This window comes from Phyllobates terribilis, unplaced genomic scaffold (assembly GCF_046119375.1).
Source record: "Phyllobates terribilis strain yellow unplaced genomic scaffold, ASM4611937v1 Scaffold_4__5_contigs__length_816908805, whole genome shotgun sequence".
NCBI classification, from domain to species: domain Eukaryota; kingdom Metazoa; phylum Chordata; class Amphibia; order Anura; family Dendrobatidae; genus Phyllobates; species Phyllobates terribilis.
Genome location: NW_027362764.1, coordinates 668,372,162 through 668,399,539, shown reverse-complemented (window position 1 = coordinate 668,399,539; position 27,378 = coordinate 668,372,162).

The window sequence follows — 27,378 nt, the reverse complement described above, 5'->3', positions numbered from 1 at the left end:
GTCCCTGATCTGAGACCACTCCTCCAGCGTGATTTGCCCCACCTCTGGATCTCGTTGGCCCAGGCTATACGTCAGAACGTATTGCACCAGGGCTTGTCGGTGCTGACACAGTCGCTGCAACATGTGCAGAGTTGAATTCCACCGGGTAGGCACATCGCATTTTAGCCGGTGAAGTGTCAGGCCCAACGACTTCTGTAGAGATGTAAGTCGCTGAGCTGCGGGATGCGAACGGCGGAAGTGAGCACACAGCGACCGTGCCCTCTGCAGAAGGCCATCTAGTCCGGGATAGTGGGCTAAAAATTGCTGGACAACCAGGTTCAACACGTGAGCCATACAAGGCACGTGTGTGACATTGCCCCGGCGAAGGGCCGCACCCAGGTTTGCAGCTTTGTCGCACACGGCCTTCCCTGGTTTCAGGTCCAGTGGAGACAACCATTCATGAAATTGGTTCTCCAGAGCTGACCACAACTCCTCAGCTGTGTGACTCACATTTCCCAGACATTTCAAAGTAAAAACCGCCTGATGACATTGAGCCCTACTGCCAGCATAGTAAGGAGGTGTGCAGGATCCCTTCAGCGCAGTTAGAAAGCTTGTGGCATGACCAGACAGGCTTTGAGTGCAGGTGGAGGACCGAGAGGAGGTTGAGGAGGCAGAAGCAGTGGAGGAACTTTGAGATAAAGAGGATTGACGCACAACTCGTGGGGACGGCAAGACTTGGACAGCAGCACCTTGTCCTGCTGTCACCATAGTTACCCAGTGCCCAGTCAGCAACATGTAACGCCCCTGTCCATGCCTACTCGTCCAAGTGTCTGTGGTGAAATGCACCCTGTCACACACAGAGTTTCTCAAAGAAGCGGTGATGTTGTGTGCGACATGCTGGTGGAGAGCAGGCACACCTTTCTTTGAGAAGTAGTGCCGACTGGGCATCTGGTACTGGGGCACTGCGACGGACATAAGGTCTTGAAAATCCTCTGTGTCCACCAGGCGGAAAGGCAGCATTTCTGTAGCCAAGAGCTTGCAGATGTTGAAATTCAACTGCTTAGCTTTCTCATGGCTAGGAGGAAATGGTCTTTTACTTGTCCACATCTGAGGGACCGAGGGCTGGCTATTGTGCTTAGACGGGGTTGATAAGGGTGTCCCCGGCAAACTGCCGGTCTGTGAGGAAGATGCAGGCGGACATGTTAGGTTGCCTTGATCCAAAGGTGGTGCTATCCATGTCGGACAGCGCTCATCACCAGCTGGTGTTACCACCTCTAAAGAAAATGATGACCTGCCAATCACGCTGGCTGTTGCGGATAAACAGGTGGCAGGTCTGCACCCCAAAACAGGTGTGACTGCTGTCCCCCCAGTCACAGAGGATGAAGAGTAGTGTTGAGCCACCCCCGTAGTGTTCGAGTTCGGTTCGGTTCGTCGAACACCCGTGTGTTCGCCGAACTGTTCGTCGAACTGTTCGTCGAACACCTTCGAACACCGTTAAAACCAATGGCAGGCAAACAAAAACACATAGAAACACATAGAAAACACCTTCAAAGGTGTCCAAAAGCTGACAAACTGCTCAGAAGACACAACTAACACATGGAAAAGTGACAAGTACATATAGTCATGCGAAAATAAAAGAGGTGGAGGAGTAAAAGGAGGGGGAGACACAGATATAGGCATGTCATGCCCTTCTAAAATCCAAAAAGTGAGAAGCCGACACGGCCAGTCCGCTCCTGCCCGTGCCACCTCCGTGTCGCCGGGTTTGTGCCAGAGCCAAGGTGAACCCTGATGGCCAGCCCCCCTCTCCCAATACTGGTGCCTGTCCGCTGGTGGGTCGAGCGAGCCCCCCTGTGGTGGAGGCAGCTCTAAGTTTTTTAATCTAAATTGTCTCTCTAATTTGAATGAATACACTTTAAATCCATTTACAAGGATCTATTGGAGGGCAAGTCTCATGCCAGCAGCCGCTTAATTCCAGCTGCAGTAGCGTCCACTAAAGCTGCTGCAGTTAAAAAGCTTTTATAAGGATCGAGCTCGGCTGTCCACCACAAGGCATCCTACTGCCAATCCCAGCCCCTATGCCTTGGGGTGCCTCCTGATGCTCTTCACTGAGTATCCCATGGTCCCGAAGCATTTCCTTTGAAAAAATTAAGTGTCTAAACTATAGGTGGTGTAGCTTGCTTAACAGCCGGGATAATCCGCTGACTAGCAGACACTGCTACTAGGCACAAAGTATTTCCTGGGCTAGATGCAGTTAAAAATTTGTAATTAGATACTCTCGTTGGATGCTGAGAAAGCATTCCATAGAGTCTCCTGGCACGCCATATATGATTCTCTTAAAAAGCTTGGGGTAGGGGTCTAGGGGACCCTTTTATAGCCAAAATCACGGCCCTGTATCGCAATACGTCACCTAGGCTGAAGATAAATGGAACTGTAGCACCCTGAGGGCTCGGTTGCTACAGACGTATTGCACCTCACCCAGAGGTGTGATATCTCACTCTCAGGTAAGGATGGAGTGTGGATCAGGACCCGACACCTGCATGCATTACACCACATTGCCGTGGGGCAGGGCGACCAATATGCCCCTGAGATGGGCACGACAGTCCCTGTCCCTGGCTGGAGTGGGGGGAGGGAACACTGAGGAAGGGGAACCCTGTAGTGCAGGAGCAGGGAGGAAGCAGTTCCTGGGTGCATTGAGAAGGGAGTATAAAAGGTGGGCACCATCTTAGTTCAGTGCAGAGAAGTCTGAGCAGAAGTGGCAGGGAGCAGGGGCTCTGCATGAGCTCTGCTCCGGAGGCGGGCCTAGTAACAGAGGCCCAGGCCTGGAAGAGGGAGAAGGAAGGAAGAGGAGCGGAGAAGGCTCCAGGAACGAGGAATGAAGGGATCCCAGGGGTGCGGACGGGCGAGTCGCCACCGCACGCCCGAATCCACCTGCGTGGAGGGGTCAGGCCAAAGGGGGAGACCGGTCCCCGAACTAGTGGAGGCAGGAAATGACCCTCAGCTAGAAACCGGAGGCTCTGACATTTTATGTGGCGCAGCCCCTCGCTACACCCGCTAGGAAGGCACCACATAGGGTCAGGGAAACTGGCGCCAAGTTTACCAAAAGGAGGCCCGAGGCAGCCGGACAGAAGTGTTGGTAAGAAAGGCCAGACAAAGGACACACAAAGGGGGTCCTGTGAAGTGCTCCAAAGTTATCTGGGAGTTGTCTGAGCCCCTCACCTGGTGAGCACAGTACGACATGGGCAGCCGTTACCTGCAGACGTGGTCTGGATAATAAGAACTGTGAGTAAAGGCCCTGGACTGCATCACTGACTCCGTGTCGTTACTGCTGCTGCCCTGCACCATCACCCCCATCCTCCGCATACACTGCCCTGAGGCTATACTCCTCCCGTGGGGAGTTATGCTACGCTCTGCTGCACCCACAACACCAGCCTCAGCGGTCTGCCCTGTAGCGGCGGTTCACTCTGACCGCAATCCACGGGTGGCGTAGTCGGACATTTAAACATCAAAACCACATAAATAGTTCCGCCACTGGTTTGACCGCCCTGAGCCACGGAACCAGGTCACCGCCACGAAGACTACAACCACCAGCATCCACCAAAAAGGGTCCGGCTCCGGGTGTCCCAAGGCCCAGGGGGTGCGTCAGAACATTTTCATCACCTTTCACAATCACCAATGGGACAAGGCAGGGATGTCCTCTGTCCCCTCTCTTATACATCCTAGTGACGGAGCACCTGCTCTCATCAATTCGCCATAACCCCAATATTAGGTGGATTGAGGTGGGAGGCACCGAGTACAAGTGCTCTCTATTTGCTGATGATGTCCTAGTATATATCACTCAATCACATATATCCATCCATGCTGTTATGGCTGAAATAGATCACTTTGTTACATGGTAAAATTTTAAAATCAATGCAGCGAAGTCTGAGGCCCTCGATGTCTCCCTCCCCAAATCCATATAGGATTCCATCCAGTCCAACTTTCCCTTTGCCTGGCCCTCACAGGGTATCAAATACTTAGGAATTCCTATTCATAGAGACCTCTCCCATCTATGTTATCTTAATTTTGGGCCCTTTATTGAACAATTCCATACAGACCACGGTTGGCAAGTTAGAACTGTAAAATTCACTACGTGAACCGCTGGTGTTTTGTGGAAAAGCACATGTACACCGCGTTCCAAATTATTATGCAAAAAGTGTTTAGGAGTGATAAGGGAAGAATTTGTTTGTTTGTCAGTTAAACTCATTGATGGTGATGTGTGTCAGGGCTCTTTATATCACTGTAAGCAATTGCAGACACCTGTGCTAATTAGTTTGGCAGGTGTGTCCAATGAAAGGCAAGACTACTTAAGAAGGCTCTCTCACATTATTAAGCAGCCTACATTTTCTGCCAAAATGGGAAAGAAAAAGGATGTGTCGGCTGCTGAGAAGCAACAAATTGTGGAGTGTTTAGGTCAAGGCATGACTACAATCAACATTGTGCGATGATCAGGATGAAGTGTCTTGGCAATCAAGAAGTATGTAGCTGATTCACAGTACACACGTGTGCGTGCTGATAAGGGCAAATTGAGGACTCTTTCCTACAGGCAATTACGTCAGGTTGAAAGAGCAGCGGCAAAAAAGCCTTGTCATAGCAGCAGACAAGTTTTTGAAGCTGCTTGTGCCTCCAACGTCCCCCGAACAACAAGATGCAGGGTCTTTCAGAGGTTTGCAGCTGTGCATACGCCATCCTGTCGACCTCCTCTATCCACTTCACACAAGCAGAAACGGCTCCAGTGGGCCAAACATTACATGAAGACTGATTTCAAAACTGTTTTGTTCACGGATGAGTGCCGTACAGCGCTCGATGGTCCAGATGGATGGAGTGGAGGATGGCTGGTTGATGGACACCCCACGCAAACACGGCTACAGCGCCAACAAGGAGGAGGAGGTGGAGTAATGTTTTGGGCTGGAATCATGGTTAGAGAGATTGTCGGCCCCTTTAGGATCCCTGAAGGCGCTAAAGATGAACTCCATAATGTATGTGGATTTTCTCAAACAGCACTTCCTGCCATGTTTCAAGAAGAAGAACCGTGTATTTCACAGCAAGATCATTTTTCTGCATGATAATGCACCATCTCATGCTGCACATAAAACATCTGCATCTCTGGCTGATATGGGCATAAAAGGGGACAAACTTATGGTGTGACCCCCATGCTTCCCTGACCTCTACCCCATTCAGAACCTTTGGAGCATCATTAAAAGGAGTGTCTATGATGGCGGGAGGCAGTTCACATCTAAGCAACAGCTCTGGGAGGGTATTCTGTCCTCATGCAAAACAATTGAAGCAGAAACCATCCAAAACCTGACAAATTCAATGGACGAGAGAGTTCAGAAGCTCCTTTCGAACAAGGGGTCCTATGTGAAAATGTAACATCACCTAGAATAAAGTTTTGAGTTGAAAACTGTTTGATTTCAGTTTCTAACAACCTGCTAATGCTTATAATTTCAAAAATGACCATTTTTTTGGTCTTTATTAAAATGAAAAGGTTGATCGAAAAGTTTGAGGGATCTAAGAGTGTGGCAACCCAGTAGTCATGATTACTTCGAATTCTGACAATATGAGGGTCATGCTGCAGGTAGTGCAGCAAGAAGGCACTTATGTGTCTTGCGCATCTCGGAGCCCCAAAATTATTTTCCGGGCTAGATGCAGCTAAAAATTATTTTTAATTTTAAATCTGGTGGAGCTTATTATAGATGGCCTAATAGGATCAGTGCTGCACACTGCTACAAAGCCCAAATTATTTTCCAGTCAAGATACAGATAAACATGATTAGTAATTTGAAAGCTTAAAATGTTTGGTAGGGTGATTTTAACCAATCATCAAGCTTTTACTCTCCCCAGGATGACACAGGGGTAGAAAAGTCGTTTCGGATCCATGATTTGTTCATCTTTATGAACGTGAGTCTGTCTACATTATCAGTGGAGAGCCGCGTGCGCTTATCTGTCAGCACACCACCAGCAGCGCTGAACACACGTTCAGACAGAACGCTGGCTGCGGGGCATGACAAGATCTCCAAGGCGTAAGTGGCTAGCTCCGGCCATTTATCCAGATTGGAAGTCCAAAAAGAGCAAGGGTCCAGTGACACAGTCGTGGCTTCAATGTTTACTTGGAGATACTCCTGTACCATCGTCTCTAGGCGTTGACTATGTGTCAGACTTCTTGTCTCCTGTGGCCTTGCAAAGGATGGGCTAAAAAAGTGGTGAAATGATTCCGCAAAATTGATGTTACCAGCAGATACTGTGGTTCTGTTACGGTTTGAGTGCTGAACACTTGACGGTCCCACGGTTGGCAAGTTGGAACTGTGAGATTCACTACGTGCACCACTGGTATTTTGTGGAAAAGCACATGTAAGATTCTGCAACAGTCTCTGCTGATACTCCTGCATGCGTGCATCCCTTTCTATGGCAGGAATAATTTCTGCAAGTTTACTTTTGTACCGGGGATCTAACAGTGTGGCAACCCAGTAGTCAGGATTATTTCTAATTCTCACAATTCGAGGGTCATGTTGCAGGTAGTGCAGCAAGAAGGCACTCATGTGTGTTGCGCATCCAGGAGCACCAAGTCCCTGTTGTGTTGGTGGCGAGGTAACAATCATGCTTCCTTCCTCTGTCCTCTCCCCACAACCTCGCACAACAGAAATGTGATCAAGGTCTCCCTCATCTGATGAGTCTTCCATCAGTTCGTCCTCCACTTCTTCCTGGGCTCCTGCACTTTCCTCACTAGTTTGGCTGCTACCTTGCGCCCTGGTAAAACCATCTCCCCCACCCTCACATGCCTGCCGCCTTGGTGCTGCCGACCTTCTGGACCTTGCAGATGTTAGCCCTTCCGCATACAACTCCTCCTCCTCTACTTCCTCCACCTCCTCTTGTGCCACCACCTGACTCCGAATTCTGTTTAACATGTGCTCCAGCATGTAAATCACCGGAATAGTCATGCTGATAATGGCATCGTCAGCACTAAACATCTTCGTCGCCATTTCAAAACTGTGTAGAAGGGTGCATAGGTCCCTGATCTGAGACCACTCCTCCAGCGTGATTTGCCCCACCTCTGAATCTCGTTGGCCCAGGCTATACGTCAGAACGTATTGCACCAGGGCTTGTCGGTGCTGCCACAGTCGCTGCAACATGTGCAGAGTTGAATTCCACCGGGTAGGCACATCGCATTTTAGCCGGTGAAGTGGCAGGCCCAACTACTTCTGTAGAGATGTAAGTCGCTGAGCTGCGGGATGCGAACGGCGGAAGTGAGCACACAGCGACCGTGCCCTCTGCAGAAGGCCATCTAGTCTGGGATAGTGGGCTAAAAATTGCTGGACAACCAGGTTCAACACGTGAGCCATACAAGGCACGTGTGTGACATTGCCCCGGCGAAGGGCCGCACCCAGGTTTGCAGCATTGTCGCACACGGCCTTCCCTGGTTTCAGGTCCAGTGGAGACAACCATTCATGAAATTGGTTCTCCAGAGCTGACCACAACTCCTCAGCTGTGTGACTCACATTTCCCAGACATTTCAATGTAAAAACCGCCTGATGACGTTGAGCCCTACTGCCAGCATAGTAAGGAGGTGTGCAGGATCCCTTCTGCGCAGTTAGAAAGCTTGTGGCATGACCAGACAGGCTTTGGGTGCAGGTGGAAGACCGAGAGGAGGTTGAGGAGTAGAGATGAGCGTTGTTCTACTCGAACTGTTCGCCAATCTCAAATTCGAGCTGTTTTGGGCGGTGTTCGAGCCGTTCGGCGAACACGAACAATTTGAGAAAAATTCGGCTGTTCGAGGTTATGTTCGATAACTGTTCGTGCACCAAAATCATAACTGGATTTTTTCTCAGTAATGATGAAAATTAATGTTAATACGCAGTTTGAGTGTACAGCGGGGTGGGGGGAGGTGCAGGGGATGGATCTCTGCAGGAACAATGAAGATCTCCATTTTTTTTTCTCTTTCCCGCATTTGCAGTGGGGAGGTGCAATCTGTCAGCCTATCAGCAGCGCACACACGGAGCGAAGTGCTTTTTTTCACACAAGCAAGGGCATGTGTCATTGGCAGTGTATGTCACATGTCCTTGCCCTATAAGACCAAGCCATTTTCCCCGTCGCCACCATTTTCTCACTGCTGCAGCTGCGTGTTAGACGGCACCGCTGTTGCTGTGTGCGCTATACCTTGTTAATTTCAAGCCAATTTTCGCACAAATATACAGATAGCTTGGGAGTAGGGAATAGTTGTGATTGCAGTCCTTTTAAGGACTAGGTTACAGCATTTCCTACGACTTTTATCAGGGAGGTCTGTGCTCTTAAATAGATAGGTTGTGGGAGTAAAGACTAATTGTAATTGGAGTCCTTTTCAGGACTAGGTTACATGAGTTCCTATCAGTTTTTGCCAGGCAGGTCTGTGCCAGTGCTGTGCAAGTTTTTTTCACAGCATTTGGCTGAATTTAGCAAAGCTAATCCTTTTTGGCCTATTGCAGAGTGTGTTAGTCAGTGGAGTAGCCTATCTGTGTTGCAAGATATAACACCTGTGTATAGAATACCAATTTTTTTGCTGCACCTAGTGAAGTAAAATCTTTTGGGCATAGCATCATTCTATTAGTCCATCTATACTGACCTCCATCAGGTTGCAAACTGAATATAATTTTTTTCTGCATCTAGCTCTGAAAAAATATTTGGGCTTCTAGCGGTGTGTGGGACTTGGTCTATTAGTCCATCTATACTGACCTCCATCAGGTTGCAAATTAAAAATAATTTTTTTCTTCATTTAGCTCTGAAAAAATATTTGGGCTTCTAGCAGTGTGTGGGACTTGTTCTATTAGTCCTTCTATACTGACCTCCAGCAGGTTGCAAATTGAATATAATTTTTTTCTGCATCTAGCTCTGAAAAAATATTTGGGCTTCTAGCGGTGTGTGGGACTTGGTCTATTAGTCCATCTATACTGACCTCCATCAGGTTGCAAATTAAAAATAATTTTTTTCTGCATCTAGCTCTGAAAAAATATTTGGGCTTCTAGCAGTGTGTGGGACTTGGTCTATTAGTCCATCTATACTGACCTCCATCAGGTTGCAAATTAAAAATAATTTTTTTCTGCATCTAGCTCTGAAAAAATATTTGGGCTTCTAGCAGTGTGTGGGACTTGGTCTATTAGTCCATCTATACTGACCTCCATCAGGTTGCAAATTAAAAATAATTTTTTTCTACATCTAGCTCTGAAAAAATATTTGGGCTTATAGCAGTGTGTGGGACTTGTTCTATTAGTCCTTCTATACTGACCTCCAGCAGGTTGCAAATTGAATATAATTTTTTTCTGCATCTAGCTCTGAAAAAATATTTGGGCTTCTAGCAGTGTGTGGGACTTGGTCTATTAGTCCATCTATACTGACCTCCATCAGGTTGCAAATTAAAAATAATTTTTTTCTGCATCTAGCTCTGAAAAAATATTTGGGCTTCTAGCAGTGTGTGGGACTTGGTCTATTAGTCCATCTATACTGACCTCCATCAGGTTGCAAATTAAAAATAATTTTTTTCTGCATCTAGCTCTGAAAAAATATTTGGGCTTCTAGCAGTGTGTGGGACTTGGTCTATTAGTCCATCTATACTGACCTCCATCAGGTTGCAAATTAAAAATAATTTTTTTCTTCATTTAGCTCTGAAAAAATATTTGGGCTTCTAGCAGTGTGTGGGACTTGTTCTATTAGTCCTTCTATACTGACCTCCAGCAGGTTGCAAATTGAATATAATTTTTTTCTGCATCTAGCTCTGAAAAAATAGTTGGGCTTCTAGCGGTGTGTGGGACTTGGTCTATTAGTCCATCTATACTGACCTCCATCAGGTTGCAAATTAAAAATAATTTTTTTTCTGCATCTAGCTCTGAAAAAATATTTGGGCTTCTAGCAGTGTGTGGGACTTGGTCTATTAGTCCATCTATACTGACCTCCATCAGGTTGCAAATTAAAAATAATTTTTTTCTGCATCTAGCTCTGAAAAAATATTTGGGCTTCTAGCAGTGTGTGGGACTTGGTCTATTAGTCCATCTATACTGACCTCCATCAGGTTGCAAATTAAAAATATTTTTTTTCTGCATCTAGCTCTGAAAAAATATTTGGGCTTCTAGCGGTGTGTGGGACTTGGTCTATTAGTCCATCTATACTGACCTCCATCAGGTTGCAAATTAAAAATAATTTTTTTCTGCATCTAGCTCTGAAAAAATATTTGGGCTTCTAGCAGTGTGTGGGACTTGGTCTATTAGTCCATCTATACTGACCTCCATCAGGTTGCAAATTAAAAATAATTTTTTTCTTCATTTAGCTCTGAAAAAATATTTGGGCTTCTAGCAGTGTGTGGGACTTGTTCTATTAGTCCTTCTATACTGACCTCCAGCAGGTTGCAAATTGAATATAATTTTTTTCTGCATCTAGCTCTGAAAAAATAGTTGGGCTTCTAGCGGTGTGTGGGACTTGGTCTATTAGTCCATCTATACTGACCTCCATCAGGTTGCAAATTAAAAATAATTTTTTTCTGCATCTAGCTCTGAAAAAATATTTGGGCTTCTAGCAGTGTGTGGGACTTGGTCTATTAGTCCATCTATACTGACCTCCATCAGGTTGCAAATTAAAAATAATTTTTTTCTGCATCTAGCTCTGAAAAAATATTTGGGCTTCTAGCGGTGTGTGGGACTTGGTCTATTAGTCCATCTATACTGACCTCCATCAGGTTGCAAATTAAAAATAATTTTTTTCTGCATCTAGCTCTGAAAAAATATTTGGGCTTCTAGCAGTGTGTGGGACATGATCTATTAGTCCATCTATACTGACCTCCATCAGGTTGCAAATTAAAAATAATTTTTTTCTGCATCTAGCTCTGAAAAAATATTTGGGCTTCTAGCGGTGTGTGGGACTTGGTCTATTAGTCCATCTATACTGACCTCCATCAGGTTGCAAATTAAAAATATTTTTTTTCTGCATCTAGCTCTGAAAAAATATTTGGGCTTCTAGCAGTGTATGGGACTTGGTCTATTAGTCCATCTATACTGATCTCCATCAGGTTGCAAATTAAAAATAATTTTTATCTGCATCTACAGTACCTCTGAAAAAATATTTGGGCTTCTAGCAGTGTGTGGGACTATTTGTATTAGTCCATCTATACTGACCTCCATCAGGTTGCAAATTCAAAATAATTTTTTTCTGCATCTAACCCAGCCAATAGTTTTTGCCTAATACCACAGTTTGGCCACTCAGCTCTGCTCGGTTACCATCCATTGTTTTTTTGTGCAAACAACTCCAGAGTTGTGAATTAGTTAACCACCAAAATGAGTGGAAAAAGGCCTGCTGCTGGTGGAAAGGGGAATAGGCGTGTTGGGAAGGGGAAAAAAGGTTGTGTCCTTGGGGTAGGTGTTAAAGCAACAGTAAAATCTGCAGAAGAAAGACCATCTTCCAGCCAAACTAAAATGTCTACTTCTTTTAGCGGACAATGTGATAAGATCCCTTTCTTACGGCCACGCCAATCGCTACAAATTCCAGATGAGGCACAAAAACAGCAGGTGCTTCAACGGATATCAAGTGCTCCTTTAAGTGGGCTCTCCTCCACATCAACTTCAACATCACAAATACTCCAGTCCTCAAAGGTGTCACCCAAATCGCACTTGCTTCCTCACAGCTCCCAAATCTCCAGCTGCCCGTCTGAGTATGAGGTAGAACAGATGGTTGAGTCTGCAGAGCTGTTTACTCATACTATAGCCTGGGAATCAGAGGTCGACTCCAGCGCTTCTGTGAATCCAGACGAGGAAATGATCTGCACTGATGCCCAGAATCTTTATGAGTCGGATCCAGGACCAGACGCAGAAGGTTCTGACCATAATGTAGACCCTCATTCCCAAACTGTAACTCCTGTTGGTGGAGATAATGAGGAAGACAATGATAAGACTCAAATACCTGATTGGAGCGACAACTTTAGTTTTTTGTCAGGGCAGGAACAGGTTGGCTCTGAGGACGACGGGTGTGATAACACACAGGGTGATGATGATGAGGTCGGAGATCCCACTTACTGTCAACCCACAGTCAGCCAAGAGATGAGGTCAGCAGAGGAGGTGGAGGAAGATGCTAGTGACGACGAGGTCAGGTTGCGCCTTCCTGGACAGAGACGTAGTACTGGAAGCACGTCAACAACTGCATCCTCAAACACAACTCTGCCTCTCACCACAAGTCATGGTGGCTCTTCAGGTCGCATGGGTGCTAAGCCTTGCATAGCCTGGGCATTTTTTCAGATCGATAAAGATGACCCAACTCGTGTTATCTGTAACATTTGTCAGCAAAAGCTAAGTAGAGGCCAAAAAATACATAGTTTGAGTACTTCATGCATGAACCGGCACATGGACATGAAGCATAAGTTGCAGTGGGAAGCTCAGTGTGCTACAATGCGGCCTAGCCGGCCGGGCCAATCACCGTCTGCCATATCTTGTGCATCCGCGGCCTCTTCATCCTCTGTGACTGGGGGGACAGCAGTCACACCTGTTTTGGGGCGCAGACCTGCCACCTCTTTACCCGCAACAGCCAGCGTGATTGGCAGGTCATCATTTTCTTTGGAGGTGGTAACACCAGCTGGTGTTGAGCGCTGTCCGACATCGATAGCACCACCTTTGGATCAAGGCAACCTAACATGTCCGCCTGCATCTTCCTCACAGACCGGCAGTTTGCCGGGGACACCCTTATCAACCCCGTCTAAGCACAATAGCCAGCCCTCGGTCCCTCAGATGTGGACAAGTAAAAGACCATTTCCTCCTAGCCATGAGAAAGCTAAGAGGTTGAATTTCACCATCTGCAAGCTCTTGGCTACAGAAATGCTGCCTTTCCGCCTGGTGGACACAGAGGATTTTCGAGACCTTATGTCCGTCGCAGTGCCCCAGTACCAGATGCCAAGTCGGCACTACTTCTCAAAGAAAGGTGTGCCTGCGCTCCACCAGCATGTCGCTCACAACATCACCGCTTCTTTGAGAAACTCTGTGTGTGACAGGGTGCATTTCACCACAGACACTTGGACGAGTAGGCATGGACAGGGGCGTTACATGTCGCTGACTGGGCACTGGGTAACTATGGTGACAGCAGGACAAGGGGCTGCTGTCCAAGTCTTGCCGTCCCCACGAGTTGTGCGTCAATCCTCTTCATGTCAAAGTTCCTCCACTGCTTCTGCCTCCTCAACCTCCTCTCGGTCTTCCACCTGCACCCAAAGCCTGTCTGGTCATGCCACAAGCTTTCTAACTGCGCAGAAGGGATCCTGCACACCTCCTTACTATGCTGGCAGTAGGGCTCAACGTCATCAGGCGGTTTTTACATTGAAATGTCTGGGAAATGTGAGTCACACAGCTGAGGAGTTGTGGTCAGCTCTGGAGAACCAATTTCATGAATGGTTGTCTCCACTGGACCTGAAACCAGGGAAGGCCGTGTGCGACAATGCTGCAAACCTGGGTGCGGCCCTTCGCCGGGGCAATGTCACACACGTGCCTTGTATGGCTCACGTGTTGAACCTGGTTGTCCAGCAATTTTTAGCCCACTATCCCAGACTAGATGGCCTTCTGCAGAGGGCACGGTCGCTGTGTGCTCACTTCCGCCATTCGCATCCCGCAGCTCAGCGACTTACATCTCTACAGAAGTCGTTGGGCCTGCCACTTCACCGGCTAAAATGCGATGTGCCTACCCGGTGGAATTCAACTCTGCACATGTTGCAGCGACTGTGGCAGCACCGACAAGCCCTGGTGCAATACGTTCTGACGTATAGCCTGGGCCAACGAGATTCAGAGGTGGGGCAAATCACGCTGGAGGAGTGGTCTCAGATCAGAGACCTATGCACCCTTCTGCACAGTTTTGAAATGGCGACGAAGATGTTTAGTGCTGACGATGCCATTATCAGCATGACTATTCCGGTGATTTACATGCTGGAGCACATGTTAAACAGAATTCGGAGTCAGGTGGTGGCACAAGAGGAGGTGGAGGAAGTAGAGGAGGAGGAGTTGTATGCGGAAGGGCTAACATCTGCAAGGTCCAGACGGTCGGCAGCACCAAGGCGGCAGGCATGTGAGGGTGGGGGAATTGTGAGAATTAGAAATAATCCTGACTACTGGGTTGCCACACTGTTAGATCCCCGGTACAAAAGTAAATTTGCAGAAATTATTCCTGCCATAGAAAGGGATGCACGCATGCAGGAGTATCAGCAGAGACTGTTGCAGAATCTTACATGTGCTTTTCCACAAAATACCAGTGGTGCACGTAGTGAATCTCACAGTTCCAACTTGCCAACCGTGGGACCGTCAAGTATTCAGCACTCAAACCGTAACAGAACCACAGTATTTGCTGGTAACATCAATTTTGCGGAATCATTTCACCACTTTTTTAGCCCATCCTTTGCAAGGCCACAGGAGACAAGAAGTCTGACACATAGTCAACGCCTAGAGACGATGGTACAGGAGAATCTCCAAGTAAACATTGAAGCCACGACTGTGTCACTGGACCCTTGCTCTTTTTGGGCTTCCAATCTGGATAAATGGCCGGAGCTAGCCACTTACGCCTTGGAGATCTTGTCATGCCCCGCAGCCAGCGTTCTGTCTGAACGTGTGTTCAGCGCTGCTGGTGGTGTGCTGACAGATAAGCGCACGCGGCTCTCCACTGATAATGTAGACAGACTCACGTTCATAAAGATGAACAAATCATGGATCCGAAACGACTTTTCTACCCCTGTGTCATCCTGGGGAGAGTAAAAGCTTGATGATTGGTTAAAATCACCCTACCAACCGTTTTAAGCTTTCAAATTACTAATCATGTTTATCTGTATCTTGACTGGAAAATAATTTGGGCTTTGTAGCAGCGTGCAGCACTGATCCTATTAGGCCATCTATACTAAAGCTTCACCAGATTTAAAATTAAAAATAATTTTTAGCTGCATCTAGCCCGGAAAATAATTTTGGGGCTCCGAGATGCGCAAGGCACATAAGTGCCTTCTTGCTGCACTACCTGCAGCATGACCCTCATATTGTCAGAATTCGAAGTAATCATGACTACTGGGTTGCCACACTCTTAGATCCCCCAAACTTTTCGATCAACCTTTTCATTTTAATAAAGACCAAAAAAATGGTCATTTTTGAAATTATAAGCATTAGCAGGTTGTTAGAAACTGAAATCAAACAGTTTTCAACTCAAAACTTTATTCTAGGTGATGTTACATTTTCACATAGGACCCCTTGTTCGAAAGGAGCTTCTGAACTCTCTCGTCCATTGAATTTGTCAGGTTTTGGATGGTTTCTGCTTCAATTGTTTTGCATGAGGACAGAATACCCTCCCAGAGCTGTTGCTTAGATGTGAACTGCCTCCCGCCATCATAGACACTCCTTTTAATGATGCTCCAAAGGTTCTGAATGGGGTAGAGGTCAGGGGAGCATGGGGGTCACACCATAAGTTTGTCCCCTTTTATGCCCATATCAGCCAGAGATGCAGATGTTTTATGTGCAGCATGAGATGGTGCATTATCATGCAGAAAAATGATCTTGCTGTGAAATACACGGTTCTTCTTCTTGAAACATGGCAGGAAGTGCTGTTTGAGAAAATCCACATACATTATGGAGTTCATCTTTAGCACCTTCAGGGATCCTAAAGGGGCCGACAATCTCTCTCCCCATGATTCCAGCCCAAAACATTACTCCACCTCCTCCTTGTTGGCGCTGTAGCCGTGTTTGCGTGGGGTGTCCATCAACCAGCCATCCTCCACTCCATCCATCTGGACCATCGAGCGCTGCACGACACTCATCCGTGAACAAAACAGTTTTGAAATCAGTCTTCATGTAATGTTTGGCCCACTGGAGCCGTTTCTGCTTGTGTGAAGTGGATAGAGGAGGTCGACAGGATGGCGCATGCATAGCTGCAAACCTCTGAAGGACCCTGCATCTTGTTGTTCGGGGGACGTTGGAGGCACAAGCAGCTTCAAAAACTTGTCTGCTGCTATGACAAGGCTTTTTTGCCGCTGCTCTTTCAACCTGACGTAATTGCCTGTAGGAAAGAGTCCTCAATTTGCCCTTATCAGCACGCACACGTGTGTACTGTGAATCAGCTACATACTTCTTGATTGCCAAGACACTTCATCCTGATCATCGCACAATGTTGATTGTAGTCATGCCTTGACTTAAACACTCCACAATTTCTTGCTTCTCAGCAGCCGACACATCCTTTTTCTTTCCCATTTTGGCAGAAAATGTAGGCTGCTTAATAATGTGAGAGAGCCTTCTTAAGTAGTCTTGCCTTTCATTGGACACACCTGCCAAACTAATTAGCACAGGTGTCTGCAATTGCTTACAGTGATATAAAGAGCCCTGACACACATCACCATCAATGAGTTTAACTGACAAACAAACAAATTCTTCCCTTATCACTCCTAAACACTTTTTGTATAATAATTTGGAACGCAGTGTACATGTGCTTTTCCACAAAACACCAGTGGTTCACGTAGTGAATCTTACAGTTCTAACTTGCCAACCGTGGTCTGTATGGAGTTGTTCAATAAAGGGCCCAAAATTAAGATAACATAGATGGGAGAGGTCTCTATGAATAGGAATTCCTAAGTATTTGATACCCTGTGAGGGCCAGGCAAAGGGAAAGTTGGACTGGATGGAATCCTATATGGATTTGGGGAGGGAGACATCGAGGGCCTCAGACTTCGCTGCATTGATTTTAAAATTTTACCATGTAACAAAGTGATCTATTTCAGCCATAACAGCATGGATGGATATATGTGATTGAGTGATATATACTAGGACATCATCAGCAAATAGAGAGCACTTGTACTCGGTGCCTCCCACCTCAATCCACCTAATATTGGGGTTATGGCGAATTGATGAGAGCAGGTGCTCCGTCACTAGGATGTATAAGAGAGGGGACAGAGGACATCACTGCCTTGTCCCATTGGTGATTGTGAAAGGTGATGAAAATGTTCTGACGCACCCCCTGGGCCTTGGGACACCCGGAGCCGGACCCTTTTTGGTGGATGCTGGTGGTTGTAGTCTTCGTGGCGGCGACCCAGTTCCGTGGCTCAGGGCGGTCAAACCAGTGGCGGAACTATTTATGTGGTTTTCATGTTTAAATGTCCGACTACGCCACCCGTGGATTGCGGTCAGAGTGAACCGCCGCTACAGGGCAGACCACTGAGGCTGGTGTTGTGGGTGCAGCAGAGCGTAGCATAACTCCCCACGGGAGGAGTATAGCCTCAGGGCAGTGTATGCGGAGGATGGGGGTGATGGTGCAGGGCAGCAGCAGTAACGACACGGAGTCAGTGATGCAGTTCAGGGCCTTTACTCACAGTTCTTATTATCCAGACCACGTCTGCAGGTAACGGCTGCCCACGTCGTACTGTGCTCACCAGGTGAGGGGCTCAGACAACTCCCAGATAACTTTGGAGCACTTCACAGGACCCCCTTTGTGTGTCCTTTGTCTGGCCTTTCTTACCAACACTTCTGTCCGGCTGCCTCGGGCCTCCTCTTGGTAAACTTGGCGCCAGTTTCCCTGACCCTATGTGGTGCCTTCCTAGCGGGTGTAGTGAGGGGCTGCGCCACATAAAATGTCAGAGCCTCCGGTTTCTAGCTGAGGGTCGTTTCCTGCCTCCACTAGTTCGGGGACCGGTCTCCCCCTTTGGCCTGACCCCTCCACGCAGGTGGATTCGGGCGTGCGGTGGCGACTCGCCCGTCCGCACCCCTGGGATCCCTTCATTCCTCATTCCTGGAGCCTTCTCCGCTCCTCTTCCTTCCTTCTCCCTCTTCCAGGCCTGGGCCTCTGTTACTAGGCCCGCCTCCGGAGCAGAGCTCATGCAGAGCCCCTGCTCCCTGCCACTTCTGCTCAGACTTCTCTGCACTGAACTAAGATGGTGCCCACCTTTTATACTCCCTTCTCAATGCACCCAGGAACTGCTTCCTCCCTGCTCCTGCACTACAGGGTTCCCCTTCCTCAGTGTTCCCTCCGCCCACTCCAGCCAGGGACAGGGACTGTCGTGCCCATCTCAGGGGCATATTGGTCGCCCTGCCCCACGGCAATGTGGTGTAATGCATGCAGGTGTCGGGTCCTGATCCACACTCCATCCTTACCTGAGAGTGAGATATCACACCTCTGGGTGAGGTGCAATACGTCTGTAGCAACCGAGCCCTCAGGGTGCTACAGTTCCATTTATCTTCAGCCTAGGTGACGTATTGCGATACAGGGCCGTGATTTTGGCTATAAAAGGGTCCCCTAGACCCCTACCCCAAGCTTTTTAAGAGAATCATATATGGCGTGCCAGGAGACTCTATGGAATGCTTTCTCAGCATCCAACGAGAGTATCTAATTACAAATTTTTAACTGCATCTAGCCCAGGAAATACTTTGTGCCTAGTAGCAGTGTCTGCTAGTGAGCGGATTATCCCGGCTGTTAAGCAAGCTGCACCACCTGTAGTTTAGACACTTAATTTTTTCAAAGGAAATGCTTCGGGACCATGGGATACTTAGTGAAGAGCATCAGGAGGCACCCCAAGGCATAGGGGCTGGTACTGGCAGTAGGATGCCTTGCGGTGGACAGCCGAGCTCGATCCTTATAAAAGCTTTTTAACTGCAGCAGCTTTAGTGGACGCTACTGGAGCTGGAATTACCGCGGCTGCTGGCATGAGACTTGCCCTCCAATAGATCCTTGTAAATGGATTTAAAGTGTATTCATTCAAATTAGAGAGACAATTTAAATTAAAAAGCTTAGAGCTGCCTCCACCACAGGGGGGCTCGCTCGACCCACCAGCGGACAGGCACCAGTATTGGGAGAGGGGGGCTGGCCGTCAGGGTTCACCGCGTCTCTGGCACAAACCCGGTGACACGGAGGTGGCACGGGCAGGAGCGGACTGGCCGTGTCGGCTTCTCACTTTTTGGATTTTAGAAGGGCATGACATGCCTATATCTGTGTCTCCCCCTCCTTTTACTCCTCCATCTCTTTTATTTTCGCATGACTATATGTACTTGTCACTTTTCCATGTGTTAGTTATGTCTTCTGAGCAGTTTGTCAGCTTTTGGACACCTTTGAAGGTGTTTTCTATGTGTTTCTATGTGTTTTTGTTTGCCTGCCATTGGTTTTAACGGTGTTCGAAGGTGTTCGACGAACAGTTCGACGAACAGTTCGGCGAACACACGGGTGTTCGACGAACCGAACCGAACTCGAACACTACGGGGGTGGCTCAACACTATTGAGGAGGCAGAAGCAGTGGAGGAACTTTGACATAAAGAGGATTGACGCACAACTCGTGGGGACGGCAAGACTTGGACAGCAGCCCCTTGTCCTGCTGTCACCATAGTTACCCAGTGCCCAGTCAGCGACATGTAACGCCCCTGTCCATGCCTACTCGTCCAAGTGTCTGTGGTGAAATGCACCCTGTCACACACAGAGTTTCTCAAAGAAGCGGTGATGTTGTGTGCGACATGCTGGTGGAGCGCAGGCACACCTTTCTTTGAGAAGTAGTGTCGACTGGGCATCTGGTACTGGGGCACTGCGACGGACATAAGGTCTCGAAAATCCTCTGTGTCCACCAGGCGGAAAGGCAGCATTTCTGTAGCCAAGAGCTTGCAGATGGTGAAATTCAACCGCTTAGCTTTCTCATGGCTAGGAGGAAATGGTCTTTTACTTGTCCACATCTGAGGGACCGAGGGCTGGCTACTGTGCTTAGACGGGGTTGATAAGGGTGTCCCCGGCAAACTGCCGGTCTGTGAGGAAGATGCAGGCGGACATGTTAGGTTGCCTTCATCCAAAGGTGGTGCTATCGATGTCGGACAGCGCTCAACACCAGCTGGTGTTACCACCTCCAAAGAAAATGATGACCTGCCAATCACGCTGGCTGTTGCGGGTAAAGAGGTGGCAGGTCTGCGCCCCAAAACAGGTGTGACTGCTCTCCCCCCAGTCACGGAGGATGAAGAGGCCGCGGATGCACAAGATATGGCAGACGGTGGTTGGCCCGGCCGGCTAGGCCGCATTGTAGCACACTGAGCTTCCAACTGCAACTTATGCTTCATGTCCATGTGCCGGTTCATGCATGAAGTACTCAAACTATGTATTTTTTGGCCTCTACTTAGCTTTTGCTGACAAATGTTACAGATAACACGAGTTGGGTCATCTTTATCGATCTGAAAAAATGCCCAGGCTATGCAAGGCTTAGCACCCATGCGACCTGAAGAGCCACCACGACTTGTGGTGAGAGGCAGAGTTGTGTTTGAGGATGCAGTTGTTGACGTGCTTCCAGTACTACGTCTCTGTCCAGGAAGGCGCAACCTGACCTCGTCGTCACTAGCATCTTCCTCCACCTCCTCTGCTGACCTCATCTCTTGGCTGACTGTGGGTTGACAGTAAGTGGGATCTCCGACCTCATCATCATCACCCTGTGCATTATCACACCCGTCGTCCTCAGAGCCAACCTGTTCCTGCCCTGACAAAAAACTAAAGTTGTCGCTCCAATCAGGTATTTGAGTCTTATCATCGTCTTCCTCATTGTCTCCACCAACAGGAGTTACAGTTTGGGAATGAGGGTCTACATTATGGTCAGAACCTTCTGCGTCTGGTCCTGGATCCGACTCATAAAGATTCTGGGCATCAGTGCAGATCATTTCCTCGTCTGGATTCACAGAAGCACTGGAGTCGACCTCTGATTCCCAGGCTATAGTATGAGTAAACAGCTCTGCAGACTCAACCATCTGTTCTACCTCATACTCAGACGGGCAGCTGGAGATTTGGGAGCTGTGAGGAAGCAAGTGCGATTTGGGTGACACCTTGGAGGACTGGAGTATTTGTGATGTTGAAGTTGATGTGGAGGAGAGCCCACTTAAAGGAGCACTTGATATCCGTTGAAGCACCTGCTGTTTTTGTGCCTCATCTGGAATTTGTAGCGATTGGCGTGGCCGTAAGAAAGGGATCTTATCACATTGTCCGCTAAAAGAAGTAGACATTTTAGTTTGGCTGGAAGATGGTCTTTCTTCTGCAGATGTGACTGTTGCTTTAACACCTACCCCACGGACACAACCTTTTTTCCCCTTCCCAACACGCCTATTCCCCTTTCCACCAGCAGCAGGCCTTTTTCCACTCATTTTGGTGGTTAACTAATTCACAACTCTGGAGTTGTTTGCACAAAAAAACAATGGATGGTAACCGAGCAGAGCTGAGTGGCCAAACTGTGGTATTAGGCCAAAACTATTGGCTGGGTTAGATGCAGAAAAAAATTATTTTGAATTTGCAACCTGATGGAGGTCAGTATAGATGGACTAATAGAGAAAGTCCGACACACTACTAGAAGGCCAAATATTTTTTCAGAGGTAGATGCAGAAAAAAATATATTCAGTTTGCAACCTGATGGAGGTCAGTATAGATGGACTAATACAACAAGTCCCGCACACAGCTAGATGCCCAAATATTTTTTCAGAGGTACTGTAGATGCAGATAAAAATTATTTTTAATTTGCAACCTGATGGAGGTCAGTATAGATGGACTAATAGAGAAAGTCCGACACACTACTAGAAGGCCAAATATTTTTTCAGAGGTAGATGCAGAAAAAAATATATTCAGTTTGCAACCTGATGGAGGTCAGTATAGATGGACTAATACAACAAGTCCCACACACAGCTAGAAGCCGAAATATTTTTTCAGAGGTACTGTAGATGCAGATAAAAATTAGTTTTAATTTGCAACCTGATGGAGGTCAGTATAGATGGACTAATAGAGAAAGTCCGACACACTACTAGAAGGCCAAATATTTTTTCAGAGCTAGATGCAGAAAAAAATTATATTCAGTTTGCAACCTGATGGAGGTCAGTATAGATGGATTAATAGAACAAGACCCACACACAGCTAGAAGCCCAATATTTTTTCAGAGGTAGATGCAGAAAAAAATATATTCAGTTTGCCACCTGATGGAGGTCAGTATAGATGGACTAATAGAACAAGTCCCACACACTGCTAGAAGCCCAAATATTTTTTCAGAGGTACTGTAGATGCAGATAAAAATTAGTTTTAATTTGCAACCTGATGGAGGTCAGTATAGATGGACTAATAGAGAAAGTCCGACACACTACTAGAAGGCCAAATATTTTTTCAGAGGTAGATGCAGAAAAAAATATATTCAGTTTGCAACCTGATCGAGGTCAGTATAGATGGATTAATAGAACAAGACCCACACACAGCTAGAAGCCCAATATATTTTCAGAGGTAGATGCAGAAAAAAATATATTCAGTTTGCAACCTGATGGAGGTCAGTATAGATGGACTAATAGAACAAGTCCCACACACTGCTAGAAGCCCAAATATTTTTTCAGAGGTACTGCAGATGCAGATAAAAATTAGTTTTAATTTGCAACCTGATGGAGGTCAGTATAGATGGACTAATAGAGAAAGTCCGACACACTACTAGAAGGCCAAATATTTTTTCAGAGGTAGATGCAGAAAAAAATATATTCAGTTTGCAACCTGATGGAGGTCAGTATAGATGGACTAATAGAACAAGTCCCACACACTGCTAGAAGCCCAAATATTTTTTCAGAGGTACTGTAGATGCAGATAAAAATTAGTTTTAATTTGCAACCTGATGGAGGTCAGTATAGATGGACTAATAGAGAAAGTCCAACACACTACTAGAAGGCCAAATATTTTTTCAGAGGTAGATGCAGAAAAAAATATATTCAGTTTGCAACCTGATGGAGGTCAGTATAGATGGACTAATACAACAAGTCCCGCACACAGCTAGAAGCCCAAATATTTTTTCAGAGGTACTGTAGATGCAGATAAAAATTATTTTTAATTTGAAACCTGATGGAGGTCAGTATAGATGGACTAATAGAGAAAGTCCGACACACTACTAGAAGGCCAAATATTTTTTCAGAGGTAGATGCAGAAAAAACTATATTCAGTTTGCAACCTGATGGAAGTCAGTATAGATGGACTAATACAACAAGTCCCACACACAGCTAGAAGCCCAAATATTTTTTCAGAGGTACTGTAGATGCAGATAAAAATTAGTTTTAATTTGCAACCTGATGGAGGTCAGTATAGATGGACTAATAGAGAAAGTCCGACACACTACTAGAAGGCCAAATATTTTTTCAGAGCTAGATGCAGAAAAAAATTATATTCAGTTTGCAACCTGATGGAGGTCAGTATAGATGGATTAATAGAACAAGACCCACACACAGCTAGAAGCCCAATATTTTTTCAGAGGTAGATGCAGAAAAAAATATATTCAGTTTGCAACCTGATGGAGGTCAGTATAGATGGACTAATAGAATAAGTCCCACACACTGCTAGAAGCCCAAATATTTTTTCAGAGGTACTGTAGATGCAGATAAAAATTTAGTTTTAATTTGCAACCTGATGGAGTTCAGTATAGATGGACTAATAGAATGATGCTATGCCCAAAAGATTTTACTTCACTAGGTGCAGTAAAAAAATTGGTATTCTATACACAGGTGGTATATCTTGCAACACAGATAGGCTGCTCCACTGACTAACACACTCTGCAATAGGCCAAAAAGGATTAGCTTTGCTAGATTCAGCCAAATGCTGTGAAAAAAACTTGCACAGCACTGGCACAGACCTGCCTGGCAAAAACTGATAGGAACTCATGTAACCTAGTCCTGAAAAGGACTCCAATTACAATTAGTCTTTACTCCCACAACCTATCTATTTAAGAGCACAGACCTCCCTGATAAAAGTCGTAGGAAATGCTGTAACCTAGTCCTTAAAAGGACTGCAATCACAACTATTCCCTACTCCCAAGCTATCTGTATATTTGTGCGAAAATTGGCTTGAAATTAACAAGGTATAGCGCACACAGCAACAGCGGTGCCGTCTAACACGCAGCTGCAGCAGTGAGAAAATGGTGGCGACGGGGAAAATGGCTTGGTCTTATAGGGCAAGGACATGTGACATACACTGCCAATGACACATGCTCTTGCTTGTGTGAAAAAAAGCACTTCGCTCCGTGTGTGCGCTGCTGATAGGCTGACAGATTGCACCTCCCCACTGTAAATGCGGGAAAGAGAAAAAAAAATGGAGATCTTCATTGTTCCTGCAGAGATCCATCCCCTGCCCCTCCCCCCACCCCGCTGTACACTCAAACTGCGTATTAACATTAATTTTCATCATTACTGAGAAAAAATCCAGTTATGATTTTGGTGCACGAACAGTTATCGAACATAACCTCGAACAGCCGAATTTTTCTCAAATTGTTCGTGTTCGCCGACCGGCTCGAACACCGCCCAAAACAGCTCGGATTTGAGATTGGCGAACAGTTCGAGTAGAACAACGCTCATCTCTAATGAAGAGGCCGCGGATGCACAAGATATGGCAGACGGTGGTTGGCCCGGCCGGCTAGGCCGCATTGTAGCACAGTGAGCTTCCCACTGCAACTTATGCTTCATGTCCATGTGCCGGTTCATGCATGAAGTACTCAAACTATGTATTTTTTGGCCTCTACTTAGCTTTTGCTGACAAATGTTACAGATAACATGAGTTGGGTCATCTTTTTCGATCTGAAAAAATGCCCAGGCTATGCAAGGCTTAGCACCCATGCGACCTGAAGAGCCACCACGACTTGTGGTGAGAGACAGAGTTGTGTTTGAGGATGCAGTTGTTGACGTGCTTCCAGTACTACGTCTCTGTCCAGGAAGGCGCAACCTGACCTCGTCGTCACTAGAGATGAGCGTTGTTCGACTCGAACTGTTCGCCAATCTCAAATTTGAGCTGTTTTGGGCGGTGTTCGAGCAGTTCGGCGAACACGAACGATTTGAGAAAAATTCGGCTGTTCGAGGTTATGTTCGATAACTGGTCGTGCACCAAAATCATAACTGGATTTTTTCTCAGTAATGATGAAAATTAATGTTAATACGCAGTTTGAGTGTACAGCGGGGTGCAGGGAGGGGCAGGGGATGGATCTCTGCAGGAATAATGAAGATCTCCATTTTTTTTTCTCTTTCCCGCATTTACAGTGGGGAGGTGCAATCTGTCAGCGTATCAGCAGCGCACACACGGAGCGAAGTGCTTTTTTTCACACAAGCAAGAGCATGTGTCATTGGCAGTGTATGTCACATGTCCTTGCCCTATAAGACCAAGCCATTTTCCCCATCGCCACCATTTTCTCACTGCTGCAGCTGCGTGTTAGACGGCACCGCTGTTGCTGTGTGCGCTATACCTTGTTAATTTCAAGCCAATTTTCGCACAAATCTACAGATAGCTTGGGAGTAGGGAATGGTTCTGATTGCAGTCCTTTTAAGGACTAGGTTACAGCATTTCCTACGACTTTTATCAGGCAGGTCTGTGCTCTTAAATAGATAGATTGTGGGAGTAAAGACTAATTGTAATTGCAGTCCTTTTCAGGACTAGGTTACATCAGTTCCTATCAGTTTTTGCCAGGCAGGTCTGTGCCAGTGCTGTGCAAGTTTTTTTCACAGCATTTGGCTGAATCTAGCAAAGCTAATCCTTTTTGGCCTATTGCAGAGTGTGTTAGTCAGTGGAGTAGCCTATCTGTGTTGCAAGATATACCACCTGTGTATAGAATACCAATTTATTTACAGCACCTAGTGAAGTAAAATCTTTTGGGCATAGCATCATTCTATTAGTCCATCTATACTGACCTCCATCAGGTTGCAAATTGAATATAATTTTTTTCTGCATCTAGCTCTGAAAAAATATTTGGGCTTCTAGCAGTGTGTGGGACTTGTTCTATTAGTCCATCTATACTGACCTCCATCAGGTTGCAAACTGAATATAATTTTTTTCTGCATCTAGCTCTGAAAAAATATTTGTCCTTCTAGCAGTGTGTGGGACTTGTTCTATTAGTCCATCTATACTGACCTCCATCACGCTGCAAATTCAAAATAATTTTTTGTCTGCATCTAGCTCTGAAAAAATATTTGGCCTTCTAGCAGTGTGTGGGACTTTCTCTATTAGTCCATCTATACCGACCTCCATCAGGTTGCAAATTAAAAATAATTTTTATCTGCATCTACCTCTGAAAAAATATTTGGGCTTCTAGCTGTGTGTGTGACTTGTTCTATTAGTCCATCTATACTGACCTCCATCAGGTTGCAAACTGAATATAATTTTTTTCTGCATCTAGCTCTGAAAAAATATTTGGCCTTCTAGCAGTGTGTGGGACTTTCTCTATTAGTCCATCTATACTGACCACCATCAGGTTGCAAATTAAAAATAATTTTTATCTGCATCTAGCTCTGAAAAAATATTTGGCCTTCTAGCAGTGTGTGGGACTTTCTCTATTAGTCCATCTATACTGACCTCCATCAGGTTGCAAATTCAAAATAATTTTTTGTCTGCATCTAGCTCTGAAAAAATATTTGGCCTTCTAGCAGTGTGTGGGACTTTCTCTATTAGTCCATCTATACTGACTTCCATCAGGCTGCAAATTAAAAATAATTTTTATCTGCATTTACCTCTGAAAAAATATTTGGCCTTCTAGCTGTGTGTGTGACTTGTTCTATTAGTCCATCTATACTGACCTCCATCAGGTTGCAAACTGAATATAATTTTTTTCTGCATCTAGCTCTGAAAAAATATTTGGCCTTCTAGCAGTGTCTGGGACTTTCTCTATTAGTCCATCTATACTGACCTCCATCAGGTTGCAAATTAAAAATAATTTATATCTGCATCTAGCTCTGAAAAAACCTTTTTCCTTCTAGCAGTGTGTGGGACTTTCTCTTTTAGTCCATCTATACTGACCTCCATCAGGTTGCAAATTAAAAATAATTTTTTGTCTGCATCTAGCTCTGAAAAAATATTTGGCCTTCTAGCAGAGTGTGGGACTTTCTCTATTAGTCCATCTATACTGACTAGTGTTGAGCCACCCCCGTAGTGTTCGAGTTCGGTTCGGTTCGTCGAACACCCGTGTGTTCGCCGAACTGTTCGTCGAACTGTTCGTCGAACACCTTCGAACACCGTTAAAACCAATGGCAGGCAAACAAAAACACATAGAAACACATAGAAAACACCTTCAAAGGTGTACAAAACCTGACAAACTGCTCAGAAGACACAACTAACACATGGAAAAGTAACAAGTACATATAGTCATGCGAAAAGAAAAGAGGTGGAGGAGTAAAAGGAGGGGGAGACACAGATATAGGCATGTCATGCCCTTCTAAAATCCAAAAAGTGAGAAGCCGACACGGCCAGTCCATTCCTGCCCGTGCCACCTCTGTGTTGCCGGGTTTGTGCCAGAGCCGCGGTGGACCCTGACGGCCAGCCCCCCTATCCCAATACTGGTGCCTGTCCGCCGGTGGGTCGAGGCCCCCCACGGTGGGGGGGGGAGTAACATCTGCAGAAGAAAAACCATCTTCCAGCCAAACTAAGATGTCGACTT